Below are 13547 nucleotides of genomic sequence, written 5' to 3'. Positions count from 1 at the left end.
TTTATTTTTATTATTTTAAGGCAGTGTATGCATCCGACTCATTTTCTGTGATCCTAATGCAAATATCTGAACACCGTCAGGCCTGGATATAAAATTAAAACATCCGATGTTTGTGAATCAATATTTCATGCATGATCAAGATGAAATATGTATGAAGAATTAAAAGTTAATGGATCAGCTCTGGGGTGTTGTAATGTCAGTGCACACTGTCAAAACAATGCGCAAAACATAAACATTTATCAATACTTACCACTTTTAATTTTGAACTGATGTTTACAAGTGGCCTTTAGTCACAGTGTTAACCTTGATATGTATTGAAATTAAAGAGTTTAATAAAAAAATTACATTAATTTCACAACATGAAAATATTACATTAAAAAAACATTGAAAAATTTGTAGCTAAACTTTAGTTCATATTTGGGTAAATTATTTCAGTGACACATTTTAAACTGGATCATGTGTGTCTGTTATGCCACCTTGTGGTAAATTATTGACATTTATGTAGCATATTTTACCCATAGTGGTGTTTTTGTATAAGAAGTGTTTGCATGAGTTATGTTATTAATGCCATAAAAGTGCAAATGATTCTGATTATTGAAACAGACTTAATAAAAAGTAAAAGCTTTGTAAGGAATTGTACAGTTAGGATAAAAAATAATATAGGACAAAAATAACAAACTCAAACTAACAACACTGAGCTACTGCAAAATTCAAAGAGAATTTCTGTCACTGTTTGCACTTTTTGCATTTCGTTGCACTGTTTGCTGGTGTTGCAAGCATTGCCATTGTTTTTCTAGGTTTGGTTCTGAGATGAAGACGTGTTCTTAACTTGAATTTTTGTCTCTTTGCATGTGTTTTCTCAGGTTGCTCTGCGCTGAGCTCTTTTGACCAACATAAATTACAGCTTAAAGAGAACAATTCCTAAAACAACTTTTCACACAGAGGAGACTGGGATGGACTCACAGAAAGAATTTCAGCACTCAGAAATAAGAAAGGGCTCATATAATCATGTCAGTCTTCACACTTCTTCTCCAAACACGCCTGCTAATTTTCCAGGCTACGCTCTACTGAGTGAAAAAGATGTTTATTTGACCATGACAATATGATCAAAATGTCTGATTGTAGTTTATTTCAACAAAAGGCTTCATCTGGATATGTGCTCAGAGATTGTTTGACATGGGTCTGAATATTTCCAGGGAAACTTTTGTTTATTATTTTGACTGGACTGGAATCCAGGTAACCTGCTTAAACATTTATTTATTTCTGTGTTGTCGTTCTCTCTGTCTGTGATTTCAGCATATCCTCTCTGTGGGAAATCAGACATAGGCTAAGCAGCACAAAGACAGTAAGTAGTCACCAGTGTGATTTTATATACAAAATATTTATGTGCACAAATATAAATGCACATAAACAAACTAGATGAACATTGAGGACTAACAGTGGTCACTTAAGATAAAGTATTAAAAGCTTTTATGTGCCCATCCAATTGATAACTAGTACATTACATTTTACTCTGAAGGGGATGAACAGACACATGTGCTACATGTGCTACATGTGCACTCTGAACTTTTATCCTGCCCAACTGGTCTTATCACATCATTAGATTAGGTCTGTTCAGTTCTAAGTTGTTGTGTGTAAAAGATGACAGCTGTGTTAGAGTTGTGTAAAAGTACCTGAACAGTGTTTAAGGTTTGGCTAAAAGAGTGTTTGATTCGAACTGAAACTGCTTTCAGTCCGCTGGAAATTTGGTTCAGTGAATAGGGCTTAGTGTTTTAGCGACTGAGAAGAGCTGTTAACAGATAATGTCAAGTAATGTCAGACATAATATGTGTGGTGGGGGGGTTATCCTTTAGTTACGTCGTTTTTATTTTAAAAACTGTTCAATTAATGAAATTCATAGAAATAACATGTGTCTATTTTAAATGAAGACCTAGGACCTTTATCATTCATTAGTTTATTAATTTTCTGTACTCCCTCAGTCTCTATGCTCCTGTTTGACGTTAGTCTACCTTTTACAGCAGGTTGTATATTGTGCCTGAACTTACTATTTAACAATAGATAATGTAATTTATAGAAAATGATGAATGGGATGTCCTCACCTGTTTCCTTTAATATGTTTATAACATGACCTGTAAAACTCTGAGGTAATTTAAGTAATGTTGTTTGTTGTAGTGGAGTCTGTAAAAGACGTCACCTTTGTTTGTCTGTGTAAAGTCTTCCTTTAGGTGACCCAGAAAGGCTGGAGCAGTAGATGCTGAACATGAGCAGGAGGAATTGGCTCCTTGCACAATATGGCGACCGAAGTTGAGTGTGTGGGCCAGTATTTCTGGTCAAAACTTCCGCCGGCGTCAATTTGAAAGCGAGAGCGGGAGAACAGGGACATTGCATAGCAGAGCAGGGAGATACTTTCTCACGATGAGTTTTTAAGGTTCAAGAGAGACGACTTGTCCTTCAGAGGGTGAGCGCCTCAGCACTTCATTGTTGTGTGGAGGTTAGGGGACCCCTAACAGAACTTCCAGACTGTGCAATGACCACTTTCAGAGTCATCATCACTTCATCGTTGATCCCAGAGTACAGAGACTCAAACAACTTATTGGTGTATTCAACGTCCTTGACATATTACATATACCATGGTTCAAATGCATACTGCACATTCATACTCCAGTTTTTGTTGTTAGTACGCTGTTAAATTCAAAACCACATCCAGACACAAAATAGAATATCTAACGATTATAAGCACAGACACCTATTCTGTGGTTATCATCTGCTTACTCTGCTTCAATGTAATGTTATGGGTTTTTTTTTGTTTTTCTTTTTTAATATTGTTGTTTGCAATTTTCTTAGGGAAGAACATGCCCGAAGGACACTGCTGTGCCTACCATCTTTTCTTTCTGCAAGGGCAAAGAAGAACAGCTAACAGAATAAAGTGTGGTAAGTAGGAAGGAAGTGATTTTGTGAAAAGCAATGTGGAAGTTCCACATGTAGACAAAAGAAGTAGTTATATCAATGTTGCTGCCGATCACAGTAAATGTCATGATGATGGATGACACAGCTGAACATGACACGACATTGCTCTGACAGCAAACATGTGTGATGATGTTGGTTTGGGTTATATCTTTCAGAGAATGAAAAAGAAGAAAAAGACAGTGTTTTCAGAAAATATGAAGCAATTTGCAACCACACTGCATTTCTACTCTCCGAAGGGATCTGACGAAGTCATATCCCTGTAAATGAAGTGGCAGTTAATCCATTTACAGCTTTAAAAAGTCATGTTGCTGAGAAGAAGCTGGAAGGGAAAGAGACATTTTTCTCATTGATGATGGTTGAAATGTACATCCGTAAGCAAACTGAGTTTGATGGGGACCAAATTCACACTGAGGAGCTCCACAAGTTTCAGGAGAAGGAAGGCTTGCGTCTTGGGAACAAATTAAAAATTGCACACATTCAGTGGCAAAATCAAAAAATTAAGGTCCATCTTGCAGCCCAGCTCTTTAGCAGCAGCGCTGCTGATGCAATTGAATATGGTGAGCAGGAGCTGAAATACCTTCAGTTCATTGGTTGTGCGGCCACAGTCCAGTTCCTGCGCACCATTGCCTTCGATGTCTTAAACAGCCGCAACACACTTACAAAAGGACACAAAGCACCCATTAAGCCTGCCACTAAACATCCTGCCATGGCTATTTTGGGAGAAACAGAGTCACTTCTCCGTGGGCTCGGACTGAAAGGAAGAGACAATAAACTTGTACATGTGTATCTAACACAGATAAAGACACCAATATATGGTTTCATAGCTTGTTGCAGAAGTGTGGTGGGTTCTATGAAGACCTGGTAGAGCAGCCAGCTGCCCCATGCCGATACCTTTTGACCTGCAATGTGGCCAATAAACACTTTTTCATAGTTGGAACATGGAAGATGTCTAGCACCATGCCTACCCTCTTTGTAGAACATTGAAAGTTTTACTTAGAGCCTGCATGAACAGGGCCTAAGTAACTTTAAATGTCTGCTGTATAGCAAACATGTGTTGTCTCAGATCTCGAATGTTTGATGCAGTTAGTTCAAATGTAAGAATTTGGTTAATATAAACTTAGAGTCTGCATAAACGGGGTCTAAGTTTATCCATGAGAAGCACTTGCATGCAGAGAACCCACTGATTGTTGGTTATGTTCAACGTCATCTCAGTTAAGCAGAAATGGCTTTCAATCCTCCTTTTATTGAAATAGTTCCTTTGGTGGTCAGACTGCTGTTTTTATTATGGCTTTTTTTTTTTTTATATTACTAATGTTTACCCAAAAATTGATCTGATTATCCGATTTTGCATTATAGGTAGTATATATGTGATCTTTCAATCCAATCTTGGGTCTGTCATATTTTGATTTTGATTTTTTTTATCCTTATGTCCTCGTGCTCTTTAGTTTGTTGTATGTTTGTCCTGTGTTCCCACTCCTGGCCTGCACCTTGTCGTGGTGACTGAGCTTTTAACCCTTTACCTACAGCGATAGCACCGGCCCAATTTTTTCTATTTCCGGAGTATTCTTACTGTAACTCTGTCAGCGTTGGAAAGCTGAGAACTAGGGGCATGCACACATATATGTTTGTTACAGTAGTCACGAGTATATGACGTAGGCATTCACAGCAAATCACCGTAAGTATCGCAACAACGCTATACAGCTTCTCAATACCGTAACTCCTCGAACGTTTGCTCAATCTGAAAAATTACAGAGAGAGCTGAGAATCTATATTTTATTTACGGTAATGTGGTACCGTTGTATGTGTCTTGCATGTGTCTGTTTTATAACATGTATTTCTAATGTTGGGAAGACCACCCAGAACGGTCAAACAATGGCTGCGGCTCATAGAAGAGGAGAGCTATACGGAGATTAGCTCAACATTATTGTTATAATTATTTGTGTTTTCTGTTATGATAAAAATGAGAAAATTTTCATTTGTTATCCGTTTTACTTTCAGTGCTTACCCCTCTGATGAAGAGTCCTCCTGTGACAGGTATTGACATTGTGCCTTGTGTAAAATTATTTATATTGGATTTTTCTGTGGAAATTGAAAACACTTGCAATTGATTATTTGGTGTCTAGGGGAAAGTTACACTGCACATGAGTTTGACTGTGGCACCTGACAATTTTTCCCATTTTTTCCCATCACTATCGGTGTTCTCTCTGATGATGAGCAGCCATCCTTCAGTGATCCCAGCCAGGGTGCCTACATCCCACCACGAGGGAGAGGGAGATGCACAGGACCTCAAGGCTTTGCTCACCACTCACCACCACATCAGTGTTGGACAACACAAGACGACCCTGATGGTGTGACCCCTACTCCCCCTCAGTGTTTCCCCAAACGGCCCCCTGGTGTCCAATTTCCTTTCAACTTGAGTAACCCCAGCCCACGTGAGATCTTCTCCAAATGTGTTGATGCAGAGGTTCTCCAGCACCTGGCTGAATGCACCAATAAAAAAGCAGCGGCTGACCAGGAGAAGGGAAAAACATTTATTTGGACACCAGTTTCAATTGATGAGCTGAAGAAGTTTATCGGTCTTCTGCTCTGTATGTCTGTGGTCCACCTGCCACAGCTGAGTGATTATTGCCACCAAGGCACAATTTTTTAATTGTCTTATCCTGCACGTGTCATGTCCCGTGACCGTTTCCATCTTTGAGTAATCTCCACATGAGTGACCCAAAGGCAGATGCAGAGAATGATGCAAATAAAGGAAAAGAAAATTATGACCCCATCGACTTGGTCAAATCACTCCTTGACATGGTCCTCATCCGCTGCTCGTCCTTTTACCATCCTAAACAACACCTGGCAGTGGATGAGAGGATGGTTGCCACCAAGGCCAGACATGGCATAAAACAGTATATGAAGGCAAAGCCTACGAAATGGGGGCTGAAGTTGTTTGTGTTGGCCGTGTAAATGGATACACGGTGGAATGCATCCTTTACATGGGCAGGGAACCACGCCTGTCAGGGAATGGCCTTTCAGTTGATGTAGTCATGGAGCTGGTGAAGAAGGAGCTTTTGGGGACTGGCTACATCATATATATGGACAAATTTTACACCAGCCCCTTGCTCTTCCGCCACCTCATCCAGGAGGGATTTGTGGCACACACTGAGAGGGGACAATCAGCGTGCCAAAAACGAAGGAGAATGCGCTGGACAAAAGGGCATCAAGGGGCAGTATGCGGTGGCTCCTAGATGGTGACCTTCTATTTGTCAAATGGAAGGACACCCACAAGGTCTCCCTCTGCTCCAGGGTCCACCTGGTCTACAGCGGGGACATGGTGGAGCACTGGCAAAAGATGGGTGAGCGACACCAGAGAGTCTCCATGCCCACACCCACAGTGGTGACTGAGTATATGGGTGGAGTTGACACTTCTGACCAAATGCTTGGAGCCAGATCAGTCCACCGTAAAACTAAGAGGTGGACCATCACAGTGTTACAGAATGTCGTGGACATTTGTGTGACCAACAGTTTCATCATCCACAAGGAGGTGTGTGCCAACCAGCAGCAAGCACACATGACCCGGCAGCAGCTCCAAGAAGAGCTGACTGCACACCGCTGAAATTCTGTTCTCCTCCTCCACCAGCCACCCACCACTACCCTGATCCCACAGGCAGCAGGAATCCAACTTCCCAACCAAAAGCAGGCGAATTTTGTAAACTTTGCAAAAGGTGCACCAGCTGGATGTGCAAGTTTTGTGATGCACCACTATGTCTGCAACCAGACGGAATACTGATCCATAATTTGATCTAATGTGTAGATATTGTAATATTTTATTGTTACAGTAAAGTTCTGTTGCTATGGTTTTAGTGTTGTTGTTGTTACAGTTTTGAGAATGTTTAGAATGCACTTTTTCTGTATGTTTACACTTACCTTTTGCACTATATTTTGCATACAAATGTATGGGTTCACATTTTAAGTGCCAAATTAAAAGTTCATGTGCATTAACAATATGTTACTTGACTCATTTTCGCCCATTGTTTATGGTTATGTTTTGCACTGTTTTTTTGCAAACCAAGAGTCCTAGACTTCATCTTCAAAACTTCAATAACAACATTTATGCTCATAAAAGCCGATTTTGTATTTTTCTTGTTTTAAACTGTTGATAATTCCATATAATGTGCAATAATCATTAACCAAATGTTGAAAAGTAAAGTTCAAGTACTACTGGGGACAAAGCTCTCAGACTCAAAAATTCCCTGACCATTTTACAGCCATAATAACAAAATATGTCCAAATGGCCATTTTTAGCCTCAGTCAAGACAGGCCATGGTATTTCTTTTTCAAATCCTGTGTAGAGTGCAAATTGTGGCTGGCAGGAGCGTGGAAATAGAAAAGTTTTCAGACAACTTCGCCAACTCTAGCATGAACATTCCGTGCAATACACACCCCTTATAATCTCAGAATTTGTCCAACAATGATCATGGTCATTGAACAGTGATTGGTCAAAAACTATATGACCTATCAAAACGTTGATTAATACACCAATACACAAGACTTGTGTCTACAGTTTAAAATTTGGAATAAGTCTCTAGGTGAAAGTATGCCTGACGAGTAGTTTTTTTGCCCGTCCCATTAATTTCAATGGACTGCATTCATATTTCGTAGAGAAAAGTAATAGCACACCGATCCCGATTAAGCTGCATGATTTGATATGTAACTCGTCCTACAACTCTACAAGGACGGGTTAAGGGACGAAAAAAGGGAGGAAGAGGAAAAATAAGAAGAAGAAACACGCGGTATAACAATAGTGCCTCAAGGCCCTAATAAAGACATTGTCTTATTTCACAAGACGTCAGCATTTGTCACTAGTGTTACATTTAACACAGTAAAGCGTACTAAACAACATGGAAATGTGTTGTCCTTAATATTTGTTTCCCTGAATGCAAGATTTGATCATAGCTTGTTAAACCATTGCTTTATTGTAGCAATATTTTATTATTATTAAAATAGAAAGACTTAATGTAATTTCAATTAGCAACAAATGGTGAACTTGCTGACATTTATTGGTTTTCAATATTAATATCGTGGTAATTTTAACTTTTACCCAAGTATCATATGTTGTAGTTACATTGCTGAGATTGTAGTTAGTTACTAAAGCTCACTAAAAATTATAATTCTAAACAATGATAACTCTGAACTGAATAGATTTGGACACTTTTTTTTTAACCTTTTCACATAAACTACAATTCTGTATTCTGTCTAGTGTGTTAAAAACTATTGCCTTGTTATTCCTTAAATTACAGATTGTGAAATCTAAGATCTACAGTAAGCATACAAGACAAAAGATTAGTTGTAGAACATAAAACACAAGAATTAAATAATGTACAATATAAGATTAAATATACTGTAAATAACAGACTCAGAGAACTCTTGGTCCATGGGGTGGGATGGGTGGGACTTTTGGAACGAGGAAGAACAGATGTTCTAAGAGTGTCATGGCTGCAGATATTAAGATATTTATCATAACAAAATGTAAATGCAACATTAGTCATGACAGCCAGGGCTATGTTTATGCCAGACAAACACAATCAGTCACAAGCCACATTCAAAAGCAGTGACTATTAGTTCAGGGCAGTTGGAGGTGGTCTTTGAGGCACGTAGCTAAAGTATTTAGAAACACATCATTTCACCTAGTAGTGAAAGGAACTTCGTCTGCCAAAAATAACCCCGGACTGTCATGTCTAATGTGCAGGTGCTCAATCATGGCACCATCTATGCTACTAACAAATGCAGCCATGACACTGTTGACAAATGTTCTTGCTTCATCATTCTTTACTGGATAAGAAACTGGTTTCTATCGACACCTCTGTGTCAAAACAGGAAATACGTTTTTCATCTCAGGGTGTAGGTGGTGAAACTGTTGCAGGTCTTCATGTCTCTGACCAGGTTGAAACTTTTGACTGCCCCCATGTCGTTGCCGCCGCAGTGGATCATCAGGAGGTCGGGAACTGTCCTTCCCCACAGGGAGTAGAAAAAAAAGGGGAGAAAGCCTTTCCATTGCAGTCCACCCCAGCTAGATGTGGACATCTGGCAGACTGAGTTTGCTTCCCATGGTGGTTGCAGCTCTCTGGCCCCACAGCGGACATAACTGTCGCCAGTTATCTGCACTGAATCTTTGGAAGGAAAAGAAGTATAAGTTAATTAAACGATTAATATTACTATTGGCTTTTAAGACACTGTAATATATGCATTCAAATATCAAGCCAAAATGATACTTACAGTTCCTGATATGTGTAGAAGGCATGGAGGATCAAGAGTAGCCATGACTTGAACCTGTTACTGAAAGACAATAATATTGTAATAAATATAAATGTACCACTCTTCAGATAATGTCATTTATCGAAGGCTTGGAGCCAGAGGGGCGTAAGTGGCTTTTGACAAACTTTACAGGAGAGACAAAACTAAATTTTGACCACACTTCAACTGTATTTATTAACCTTAAACCACAACATTGCAACCACAAAAATTATTGTTTGAATGAGTATTTAAGTAATAAACTCATGGCATATTAACAAGGGGAATAAATTGAATAATTAACACTTGAATAAGTAATTAATTTTCTTTTGACTCATTCATTTTTATTTTCTCATTTAATTTTTCTGTTCCGGGCATCTGCTGAACAGTACAGACAGTAAAAAAGTAAAAAACAATAAAAGAACTTGTTAAACACACTTCTAAACGCACATCAGATGCTTTTAATTAGGGCTGCCAAAATTTACGCATGAATGTGGAGTAATCCATCATCATAATTAATCTGTTTAAAATATTTAACGCCATTAACCCATCAGGACTTCTATACATTTAAAGCTGTGGTTGCTAACAGCGCCGTGACTGAGGAGCTCAGTTAACGCCGAGTTCTGAATCAGTTCACTATAGAGAGGTTTTGTATTCCAATGTGGAAGAACGTAATAAATTCATAGTTATTTTTGAAAGTAATTCCGGACCTCCTTTTTTCCCAGTATGGATGTGAAATGGGTCTTCATTGTATTCATTATGGTCTTAAAAAAAGTCTTAAAAAGTCTTAAGTTTGACTGCAGAGACCCTGGACATGACAAAATAGCTACAGTACATGTTGTTTACACTGCATTAAAGGAGAAATTTCAATATATATGCAAAGCTGTTTAAATACAATTTTTAGTGACCCAATAGATGAAATACATCTAAAGAGGTGAGAGGGACTCAAATTGTACCATTTTCATGGAATAGCTCCACAATACAGATTTGTGTTGAATGGAAAAAAAATATATCATTATCAGTTGTAGCTCCAAGTTCAGGGAATGGATAGAAAGCATGGTAACAAAAATATCTTCATCTGCAGGGATTATAATATTGATATATTAAACCTCAGCAATCAGAAATGTATTGAAGATGTTTTTTTTTAATTCATTGCTTAGTTTCAGCATCTTTCCTATTACTTTACTCAGTAGAATAACAGCTCATAGTGCCAGCCTGATATACAACATATTCACCAATGTAATAGAAAACAACACAATAAGTGGGATTTTAATTAGTGATATCTCTGACCACAATATATTCACTGTATATGACAATAATTGTAAAACCGAAAAAAAAACAAAAAACAAAAAAAACTCTAAAACATGAATTAATAACACAGGAGTGGATTATGTAAGTAATGTGTAATCACTTATTGACTAAATTTACTTCATTATATGATAAGCACTCCCATTAAGGAATATAATAAAACAACAGCATATAAGAGCAGTTCACGGTTGACTAGAGGTTTAAGAAATGTGTGTTAAAAGAAAGAGATACTCTATAGGAATTTCACAAAGCAGAGAACAGAAGACAGAATATAAAAGATACAATAAGTTAATATTATAAGATTAAGCTAAAAAAAAGAATACTATAAAAAAAATAGAGGATAATAGAAACAATACAAAGGGGATATGAAATATACTCAACAATATTATTAGAGATGGTGCTAAAAGAACAATTTACCTAAATATTTTGCTATAAATGATATTGGAAATTATAATATGGATGAGGTGAAGCAAAAGCAAGCAATTTTAATCACTTCTCTGTAGATGTTGGTCCTGAGCTATCAAAAACTTTCCAAATCCAGGGTCGGATGACGTCTATATGGATAAACTAAAAGAAAGGAATCCCCCCTTAATGTTTCTGAAAGCAGTCGATGAAGATGAAATTATCACAATAGTAAAAAAGTGCAAAAATAAAACATTAACAAACTACAATGGCACCGATATGTCATTAATTATATGGGTCATCGACGGGATAGCAAAGCCATCAGCATACATCTGCAATTTGTGGTTTCAATCTGGTAAATTTCCAAACCAGGTGAAAATTACTAAATTCAAGCTGGGAGCAAACACAACTTTAAATACACTTTAACTTCAAACTACAGTCCTGTCTCAATACCACCACAATTCTGAAAAATATTGGAAAAACTTTTTCAACAATGGAATGGAGGCCTTTTTGGAAAAAAACACTATCACAAAACATCCAAAAAATATTTAGGACTCTGGAGGGAGGTTATCAGTTAAGAGGGGAAGAGAACTTCAAAATCTTAAATGTATGAACAACCTTGAAACGTTTCTGCTTATCTATTACCTGTGTCAAACTATGGAACAAACTCAGGGAAGAACTCAGTCCAAATATCAACCAGTTTAAGTGTTTGTGTATGTATCTGCATATACACACTGGTGACCAAAAAAAAAAATAAAAAAATCACCCTTAAAAATTTACACAATCTAAATTATTATCATGAAATATTTGTGGAAAAAATAAAAAGTCTATTTATTTTTGTTTTGTTTACAAGAAAAAAAAAATCTTGACAGTTTCAATATTTCAGTTCTCAACATTGTCAGTATCAGGGTCAACAAATAAAAGAGAATGTGCTCAAAACTAAACAAAAAAATAAACCATCACATAATCAAATGAATACTTAGTCCTGCCATTATCACGCAGTAGAGCTCTAATCCTGGCTGCCATGTTCCACCCCGAGCCTTTCACACTGTTGAGGGCTAATCTTGTCCCATTCTTCTTGAATTACTATTAATTCTTCGGTTTGCACTTTGAAACAAACCTTTTGATAATCCACTAGAGGGGCTCATGTCCAGGGATTGAGCTGGCCACTCTAAGACCTGGATACCGTGCTCCCGCAGGCAAGTTCTGCTGACCTTGAATGTGTGGCAAGAGGCATCTTGTTGAAACATCCGGTTTGGACCCTATCAGGACAGTGCATGTGCAGAAGGGAGCATGTGGGTTTGGAGAATGTCCCTCACAGTAGCAGGAAGAAGATAAAGATGCAAACTGGACTCATCTGACCACAGACTCTTCTTCCAGTCCCCGACTGTCCAGTTCTTGTGTGCTTGGGCCCAATGGCACCGGGCTGACCTCTGTCTCTCATTGATCAGGGGCATGTTGACAGCCTTGTAGGACCTTAAGCCATGATGTAAAATCTTCCAAGCTGTTGGTTCTGTATTTCTACAGAGGGGATCCAATGGCTGAAGGACTGCATCTGCACTTCCTGATCATCTTGTGCAGCTGTACCCTTCCTGGCTGAGAATCTGTATCTTCAGGCCTGTTTCCTGTGTTAGGTTCCTTGTTTTAGCCATTTTTGTCTCTGCAGAACCTTCAAACGTATTGGTTTAGAGAGTATAGACACGAAGCACAGCAACAGAAACATGTCTTTTAATAAAAAGCACCACTTTTTAACCAAACCTCTTCCTCCTCTGCCTCTCTGTTTATCTCTGTCAATTGCAGATGGTTGCACAAGAGCCACATTTGCACTCTGAGCCACATGTGCACTCTGAACGTGTGTTCAATTTTGAGTTGTTGACAGATGACAGCTGCATTGGAGTTGCATTCACATTTTGCGACCAGTGGAGGCTCCAGGTATTGCATGCTACAGCCTCAACAACAGGTGTTGGAGCGATAAAAATCAATAATCATGTCTTAATTGTTTGACACATTGATTCTTGACAGACAAAAAGTCATTGCACCAAGTTACAAATTCATCTGCTACAACATCGTGCTCAGTTTCACTGTCATTTAAAAGGCTTCCTATGACTGAGCCGTCAGCAAACTTCAGGATATTTCTGCTTTCATCGCTACTCCTGCAAGAGTTTGTGTAAAGAATAAAAACCAGTGAGGAAAGAACGCAGAAACGCAGAAAGTCCACTATCCAGCCATTAAGATTTGGGCTCAAGTTAAAGTGTGATGCAAGTTTCTCTGCAAGGAGGTACGGCTGGATGGTACTAAATGCAGATGAGAAATTGACAAACAAGAGCCTTGCATTGTCTTAGGTGTATCTAGATTCTAGATGTTGAGCTAACAGATTTCTTAAAAACAGGGTTGTGTCCTCCACCCCCTACCAAACTGAAGAGGGTCTAAAATGCCATCAACGTGCCTCAATATTTGTGTCTTGACAAGCTTCTCAAAGGCCTTCATCACCTGAGAGGTGAGGTCATTTAAGACTTTGGGGGTTCAGTGTGTTTTTTGTGCCCTTCAGGAACTCCATCATGTATTTGAGGTTCTTTGAGAAACTGACAAAC

The 13547-nt window shown here is 38.4% G+C and overlaps 1 long non-coding RNA gene across 1 annotated transcript; it reads left to right on the top strand.

The window, feature by feature from the left end:
• The first annotated feature begins 2220 nt into the window (after nucleotides 1–2220).
• Nucleotides 2221–3492, top strand: LOC124997002. The gene is made up of 3 exons (XR_007110910.1): nucleotides 2221–2458; nucleotides 2845–2931; nucleotides 3123–3492. It is a non-coding gene; the product is annotated as an uncharacterized LOC124997002 (long non-coding RNA).
• The last annotated feature ends 10055 nt before the right edge of the window (nucleotides 3493–13547 follow it).

The sequence above is a fragment of the Mugil cephalus genome, chromosome 19, assembly GCF_022458985.1.
Source record: "Mugil cephalus isolate CIBA_MC_2020 chromosome 19, CIBA_Mcephalus_1.1, whole genome shotgun sequence".
Taxonomy (NCBI): domain Eukaryota; kingdom Metazoa; phylum Chordata; class Actinopteri; order Mugiliformes; family Mugilidae; genus Mugil; species Mugil cephalus.
Note: the sequence above shows the minus strand (reverse complement) of the source record. Positions and strands in the feature narration are given on the sequence as shown.